At 44.4% G+C, this 8,329-nt stretch overlaps 1 pseudogene; it reads left to right on the top strand.

Annotated features, from left to right (window-relative positions):
• Window positions 1-440: 440 nt before the first annotated feature.
• On the top strand, window positions 441-2,001 carry LOC129535207 (protein adenylyltransferase FICD pseudogene; annotated as a pseudogene).
• The last annotated feature ends 6,328 nt before the right edge of the window (window positions 2,002-8,329 follow it).

Below are 8,329 nucleotides of genomic sequence, written 5' to 3'. Positions count from 1 at the left end.
ATCAGATCAAATTACCAACATCCGCTGGATCATAGAAAAAGCAAGAGAATTCCAGAAAAATATTTACTTCTGCTTCATTGACTACCGTAAATCCTTTGACTGTGGATCACAACAAACTGTGGAAAATTCTTAAAGAGATGGGAATACCAGACCACCTTACCTGCTCCTGAGAAATCTGTTTTCAGGTCAAGAAGCAACAGTTAGAACTGGACATGGAACAACGAACTGGTTCAAAATTGGGAAAGGAGTCTGTCAAGGCTATATATTGTCACCCTGCTTATTTAACTTATATGCAGAGTACATCATGCAAAATGCTGTGTGGGATGAAGCACAAGCTGGAATCAAGATTTCCTGGACAAGTATCAATAACCTCAGATATGCAGATGACACCACCCTTATGGCAGAAAGTGAAGAGGAGGGCCGCCGGCCAAGACTGCGAGTGCTGAGAAGGCTGCGACGGGGCCCGGCGGCGCGAGGTCCCGCTCTCCCCCAGGCCCCTGTGGATGTGTGCAAGGGGCCCGCCCCTGGGCCCAGATGACACTCATGCCGATGGCTTCGGTGATGGCAGTGACTGAACCAAAGTGGGTCTCAGTCTGGGGCCGCTTCCTGTGGGCAATGCTGCTGAGCATGGTGCTGGGCTCCCTGCTGGCCCTGCTGCTACCGCTGGGGACCGTGGAAGAACACTGTCTGACTGTGCTCAAGGGCTTCTACCTGCTCAGGAGTAAGTTGGAGCGGGCACAGCCCACCATCACCAAGTGCACCAGACCGTCCACAGAGCTCAGTCTCACCTCCAGGGGTGCGGCGCTGCTTGGCGGTCAAGACCAAGTCCTCTCCAGCAGGCAAGTTGGAGGCCAAAGCGGCTCTGAACCAGGCCCTGGAGATGAAACGGCAGGGCAAGCGGCAGAAGGCCCACAAGCTCTTCCTGCAAGCCCTCAGGATGGACCCGGGCTTCGCAGACGCGCTCAACGAGTTCGGCCTCTTCTCGGAGGAGGACAAGAACATCATCCAGGCAGACTACCTGTACACACACGCGCTGACCATTGCGCCCCACCACGAGAAGGCGCTGGCCAACCGCGACTGCACGCTGCCGCTGGTGGAGGAGATCGACCAGCGCTTCTTCAGCAGCATCGACAGCAAAGTGAAGAAGGTCATGTCCATCCCCAAGGGCAGCTCCGCGCTGCACCGGGTGATGGAGGAGACCTACTACCACCACATCTACCACACGGTGGCCATTGAGGGCCACACCCTCACGCTCTCGGAGATCAGGCACATCCTGGAGACGGGCTACGCGGTGCCGGGGAAGAGCCTGGAGGAGCAGAACGAGGTCATCGGCATGCACGCGGCCATGACGTATGTCAACACGACGCTGCTGTCCCGCGTGGGCTCCGTCAGCATCGGCAATGTGCTGGAGATCCACCGGCGGGTGCTGGGCTACGTGGACCCTGTGGAGGCCGGCCGCTTCCGCACCACGCAGGTCCTGGTGGGCCACCACATCCCGCCCCACCCGCAGGAGGTGGAGAAGCAGATGCAGGAGTTCGTGCAGTGGCTCAGAGGACGCCATGAACCTGCACCCGGTGGAGTTTGCGGCCCTGGCCCACTACAAGCTCGTCTACATCCACCCCTTCATCGATGGCAATGGCAGGACCTCGCGCCTGCTCATGAACCTCATCCTCATGCAGGCAGGCTACCTGCCCATCACCATCCGCAAGGAGCAGCGGTCCGAGTACTACCACGTGCTGGAAGTCGCCAACGAGGGCGACGTGAGGCCCTTCATCCGCTTCATCGCCAAGTGCACGGAGACCACCCTGGACACCCTGCTCTTCGCCACCATGGAGTACCCAGTGGCACTGCCAGAGGCTAGACCCAACCACTCCGGGTGCAAGGAGACGCTGCCGGTGAAGCCCTAACGCTATAAATCCCTCCTTGGTGGCAAGGGATGTCCCAGCGGAGGAAAAAAATAACTCCACATTTCTAGAAATCTAGTTGTCTCCCAGAGCAGGAGATGGGTAAGAAACTGAAAACATTCTTTATCTCCAAATATTTCTTTAAAGAAGAAAACTAAATTATTAAGCCTTGCCCCCAAGATAATTTATAACTGAGCCAAGTTATTTATTTTCCTTTGAGCTGGCACACGTGTGGTGTCTGCTGGTGGCCCTGACCCCTGGGGTGGTCCCAGCGGCTTTGGGGGCATCCATGCTCGTGTGACCAGAACACAGGTTCTGGAGCAAAATTTGCACTAAGGTGAGGAGGCCTCTGGGCTGAGGCCTAGAAGGATAACTCCTTCCAGCACTTTCTGGAACCGGCTGAGAGGGTCTGTGCCTCCCTGGGATGTCAGCACAGCTGAGGAGGACCCAGTCGCAGTTCTGAGAAAGGACTGAAAGCTTTCTAACAAGTGTTGGCTCCCCTACAAAGAGGTTAGTGTTGTGACTAATCTTACTGGTAGAGCAGATTTCTGAGACAGGAAGTGAGCATTCATCATGTATCTAGTTAGTCTAAGGAACATGCTTTGAGCAACAGTTTCCAAACTCTGGTACCAAAGGTGGCTGTTTTTCCGCATCAAGACTGTTTTTCTAATTAAGAACAGAGGTGTGGCTAGCCTGGTTTCTATTGATATTTCTCATATTTGCAGCAATTCAGACCAGATGTTTTAGTCTAAAGGTTCTCTGGGTTTGTCACCCGACAGTTAAATCCTGCTGCAAATCAAGTGTTAGGACACATCGAAGAAGAGAGATGCCAAGTCAGTGCCAGACAAGTGTTTGTGATGAGTTAGGACGCCGCTCTGTAGGAACCAAGAAACACCCTTGACCACAGCCAGGATGCGTCCCTCTCATCCACTTACCTGCCCCACGGCCCCTGTCCCTTCCAGGGAAGCAGCATAGATTCCCTTGGCATGGCCTTATTTTTCTAGCAACTTGTAAAAAGATGAAACGTTACATGTAACACACCCACGTTTTCGTTATGGAGGCAGAGTCTTTTCAATCATTATCTGGCACAGGTGCCAATGCGACTGCTGCTGTTCAATCCAGAGGTTGGACACCATCGAGCCCCTTTTCCGGGGCCCGAGCCGGTGATGTCCAACACTGGACTGTCAGTGTCTGAACAAGGGTGAATGCCCACTGAGTGCTGGGTGAGGAGACGGTTCAGACCCTGACGGGAATGAGGACCCTCTTCTGCTGGAGTGTGTCTACATTATTTGCTTGTATAACAAGCAGAGTAGTTTCCTAAAAGATAAGTGAAAAGGTGTGTGAAATAGCCCAAGTGAGTTTAAAAGATATTTTTGTATTTGTATGCCACAAGATATTTCTTAAACCTTAACTCTTCGACCGTTTTGCTTTTTGTAAGCACACCAAGGAAGCCTAACTGAAGGGCTTGCTATGTACTAGAGGGAGGAATTTGCACTTTAGCTATATTTGACGGGTATTATTTTAAGAAATTACTAATAAAGTATTTTGTTACAAAAAAAAAGAAAGTGAAGAGGAACTAAAGATTCTCTTGATGAAAGTTAAAGAAGAGAGTGAAAAAGCTGGCTTAAAACTCAACATTCAAAAAACTAAGATCATGGCATTTGATCCCATCACTTCATGGCAAATAGATGGGAAAAAAAAGGAAACAGTGACAAACTTTATTTTCTTGGGCTCCAAAATCACTGCAGATGGTGACTGCATTTATAAAATTAAGATGCTTGCTCCTTGGAAGAAAAGCTATGACCAACCTAGACAGCCATTAAAAAGCAGAGACATTACTTTGCAAATAAAGTTTCATATAGTCAAAGCAATGGTTTTTCCAATAGTCATGTATGGATGTGAGCGTTGGACCATTAAGAAAGCTGAGTACCAAAGAATTGATGCTTTTGAACTGTGGTGTTGGAGAAGACTTGAGAGTCCCTTGGACTGCAAAGAGATCCAACCAGTCAATCCTAAAGGAAACAAGTCCTGAATTTTCATTGGAAGGACTGATGCTGAAGCTGAAGGTCCAATACTTTGGCCACTTGATGGGAAGAACTGACTCCTTGAAAAAGGCCCTGATGCTGGGAAAGATTGAAGGCAGGAGGAGAAGGGGGTGACAGAGGATGAGATGGTTGGATAGCATCACCGACTCGATGGACATGAATTTGAGCAAGCTCTGGGAGTTGGAGATGGACAGGGAAGCCAGGCATGCTGCAGTCTATGGGGTTGCAAAAAGTCAGACATGACTGAGTGACTGAACTGACTCAGCCTGCTTTACATTGATGACCAGTTTGTCCATCCTAAAGATTGTTCTGCAATAAGGTAATCCTGAGATGCTTCATATTACAAGATGCTCCTGGTCAAATTTGGAAAGTGCTATACTTTCCTCTTGGAGATGCACAATGCATATAAGCATAATAAATTCTCTGAAAAATCTTGCAATACAGAAATCAGTTCTAATTTTGTTGAATCCAGCACTTAATACAATATGAGTACTGGAAACTTTGGTTTCAATAAATGCTTATGAACATTCCATGGCGCTAGTATGCTACAGAACACACTATAAAAGATACCACTATAGAAAAATAAACAATTTAAATTTTCTATCAAAATCTCCAAAAATTAGGGATAATGAGAAAGGAAAACAGGCTAAGGCTATCAAGAGTTAAACACCAACTGCTGTCAGTGATGCTTTATTGCGACTGTGCTGGTAAGTACAGTTATCACCTTGATTTTACACACTTTCATCAGCCTTTTTGGAGAAGGAAATGGCAACTCGCTCCAGTATTCTTGCCTGGAAAAATCCCATGGACAAAGGAGCCTGGTGGGCTACAGTTCATGGGGTCACAAAGAGTCAGACACGACTGAGCGACTAACACAAACACACACACTGTCTTTAAAGATGGTTTGTCTACAGATGGTTTGGAAGACACTGTTCTAAGTTACTACCCATTTTTAATCCCTTTAGCCCTGGCTAAGATGCATGACATTTGATCTTGTTAGGTTTGATGAACAAATAACCATTTCCGCTGCAAGGTGAGAATAGGCAAACATGAAATTACATTTTTATTGGACCCCCTGATGTTCAAGCACTCTTGTTTTTTTTTTTTGTTTGTTTGTTTTGGTTTTTGTTCTTTCTGGTAAGTGTGATTTTCTTGTGAAATCAACTTTGAATTTGAGTCCTGGTTACTAAGGATTGTGGTATGTCATTGGCTAGAAAATAGAGGCATTCCAATAGTTTCTCTTGCTTCCCAGAACAGTACCTTGGCTGTAGTTAATGAGAGAATCATATTTGGAGATGGAGAACTTCTTGAACTTTCCCTGGAGATGTGTAAACTGAAGTTAGTAGTCATTTGACAAGATTGTCAAGAGGTGGAGATTGGTATTTATGACTTAAAAGGGCTCTTCTAACCCTAAAAGTGTAAGATTAGGTGGAAGGTTTGGGAAATCTCTTTGCACGTAAATATCTTCTGGGAAGTTTTTTGAAAATTCCACTGGCTTGGCTTCACTCCAGACCAGTAAAATCACAATCAAAAAATGATGCTGTGATGATGGTTCCAGGTATCTTATTGTTTAAGGGCCCCAGAATGATTCTGGTATGTACCCAGAGTTGACAATAGCTGGGTCAGATAATTTTAACCCTTTATTAAAAGAGCTGACTCTAACATAGTAGACCATGATTCCACTATTACATGCTGGATATATATTCAATAGGAGTAGGTGTCTGCCAAGATGAGATAACTTGAGAGGCACTAGGTTGATTTACTTCTCTTCAGTCCCCACATTCCCTTCAGGCTATCCACTATGCTAGTCATATTTCCTATTAGAAAGTGAAAGTCTTTCAGTCGTGTCTGACCTTTTGCAATCCCATGGACTATACAGTCCTTGGAATTCTCCAGGCCAGAATACTGGAGTGGGTAGTCTTTCCCATCTCCAGGGGATCTTCCCAGCCCAGGGATCGAACCCAGGTCTCCTGCACTGCAGGAGATTCTTTACCAGCTGAGCTACAAGGGAAGCCATTTCCTATCAGAGATGTGTTCTTTTATATTAGGCCTCCAGGGTCCCCTCTTAAAATGCAAATAATCTCTGGAGAAGGAGTACATTAAAGCTATTATTAGTCACTGGCACTGTGTCATTTAACAGATCAGCTTGTCACCTAACAAGACCAGGAGGAAGTAGGGAGGGTACAGGAAGAGAAATGTTACTTACTCAGAGAGTGTGCCAAGAATGGTATCCAAAGTTTACTGTCTTCCTCCCCTGTACTCTTCCAGCGCCCTACCCTTTCAGTTTTAAGATTACTCATCTGTATTTACATCCTGTGAACTAACTGTGAGTCATTTTTTACCTATTTTGTCTCTGTTGTTGAGAGAATATTTGCCATCCTATAAGGAACTGGTATAAGGGAGCTACTTCTTTTTTATGTTAACAATTTCTTTCTCCTCCTCTAAACAATGCAGTCAGAATAGCAAGTAATGCAGGCTGTGTCTATGCAGGCCATCAAATCACCCAATTACCAAACTGATTGCATGGTCAACCAGTTTAATGAAATCAACCTGGTGAATATTATCAAAAAGGAAAAAGTTTGCAATTTCATCCCCTAGCCCCACTCACAAAAGGAGGGGCAATTTGAGGGGGGGACCTGACCAAACTGACTAGAAGTTCTAGTACCATGTTGGCATAATTTCTTTGACATTTCCTCAATTTTTTTTGCTTGACTACTGACTAAACCACTGGATGGAGAGTTGACATTCTAACTTCTTACTGGACAGTTTTAGGTTTCCAGTGGATACAGGTTAGACAGAGGTGATAAAAAAACTTTTTTTTTCTTTACATCTTGGCTGTGCTTAGTCTTCGCTGCAGCACAGGGGCTTGCTCTATTAATAGTTGCAACACGTAGGAGCTTCTCTCTAGTTGAGGTTGCCCCACAGCAAATGGTATATTAGTTCCCTGACCAAGGATCAAACCGGTGTCCCCTACATTGGAAGGCAAATTCTTAACCACTTGATCACCAGGCAAGTTCCAATCAATAAATTTATTTTATTGCCAGAGTCTACTGTGTCACTCCTTCCTCCTACCCCTAACTGTATCAGCAACACTTGGCTGTCATTAGACAATTGAATTTTTTGCACACAATCATATCTCAATAACAGTATCTCTTTCTGCTCTCTAAGTACCTCCATCAATTATTTGATAATATCAGTTTTATTTATTTTGATTCATATAACACAATGCTCAATTAAGGGCATTTAAATTATTTTTAGTTGCTCCTTTACTAAAAGTTTTCTGTCACCCTCAAGAAGACTGAATTATTATTCTCCAAAGTCTTTGTTTCAAAGGTGCTCTAGCTTCTCAGGTCTTTCATCCTCCTTCTCTGTCTAAATTTTGGTACTTGATACTCCCTCAGCATATGATTTATTCAGTTTGTAGGCATGTCTTCAGAATCTTCATTGGATTCATAACACAGCTTAGTGAAAATTTTAGTCAACCTGGTGATTGAGTTCATTGGTTGCTTTTATTCATTCAATTCCTTTGTTCTGTATATAGGCACATACTCTCTGAAGGTAAGGACTTTGTTCATGGACAGAAAACAAAAGGGAGAAGCAAGCCGGATATTACAGGTAAAAACACTTTATCCTCAATTACTTGACTCTTTCCAACTGCTAAAGATGGATTTTTTTTACCCAAATTATCTAGACAACTGTAACTATTTAATATTTTTGACCATATACATAAAAGTGAAAATATTAATCACTGAGTCATGTCTGACTCTTTGTGACCCTACAGACTGTAGCCCGCCAGACTCCTCTGTCCATGGAATTCTCCAGGCAAGAATACTGGAGTGGGTTGCCATTTCTTTTATATATATATATATTTATTTAATTATGATTCCCTCTATTACAAACCTAGCCCAAGCTAAGGGCCTGAAATACTACAACTGTCATTTAACCAGTCTCTCTACCTTTAGTTAGATTGGCAAACTATAGCCCACAGGCCAGATCCATCCCGATCTCTGTTTCTGTAAGTGAAATTTTATTCACCAGCAATCACACTTATATGTTTATATATTAACTAAAGCTGATTTCAGACTACAATGGCAGGATTGAATAGTTGAAACAGAGACCATATAGTCTAAAATATATACTACCTCAACATTCACAAAACACATTTGCCGGTTCTTATTCTCTTCCTTGTTGATCCTGCATATTACTGTTACTTTCATTTTTCCAACACATCAATTTCATTCTCTTGCCTCACATGTCAAATTCACAATTGCTATTCAGCTGGTATGCACTGTTGTGACCTTACTTGTCTCATTAGTGTTCATGTCATGCTGCTTGTTAAATATTTTGAAAATCACCTTTGCTTAAATGGTTCTTATTTTC

Source organism: Moschus berezovskii, chromosome X (assembly GCF_049115385.1).
Source record: "Moschus berezovskii isolate FMDL1 chromosome X, NW_MosBer_1.0, whole genome shotgun sequence".
NCBI lineage: Eukaryota > Metazoa > Chordata > Mammalia > Artiodactyla > Moschidae > Moschus > Moschus berezovskii.
The sequence above is the reverse complement of the archived record's forward strand: the minus strand, read 5'-3'. Positions and strand labels throughout refer to the sequence as shown.